A 307-nucleotide genomic window follows, 5' to 3' on the forward strand; every position below is an offset into this window, starting at 1 on the left:
GTTCCATTCTGGTTCAGATCTAGGGCACGTACCTTGGTTGCAGGTTCCTTCCTCCCCAGCCCGGGTGCAGGTGCTTCACTCACATGGACATTTCTCTGTCTTTCCCTCTCTGTTCCACGCTCCCTACAAATGAATGGATCCTCAAGGAGGATTAACCACAACCACCAAGAAGGAAGTACAGATGGCCTTGGCACCTGTCCTGTGGTTAGAGCAGCGGTTCTCAACCTGTGGGTCGCGACCCCCTTAGGGGCAAACGACCCTTTCGCAGGGGTCTAGTAAGACCATCGGAAAACACATATATAATTAC

The sequence above is a fragment of the Myotis davidii genome, unplaced genomic scaffold (genome assembly GCF_000327345.1).
Source record: "Myotis davidii unplaced genomic scaffold, ASM32734v1 scaffold582, whole genome shotgun sequence".
Taxonomy (NCBI): Eukaryota; Metazoa; Chordata; class Mammalia; order Chiroptera; family Vespertilionidae; genus Myotis; species Myotis davidii.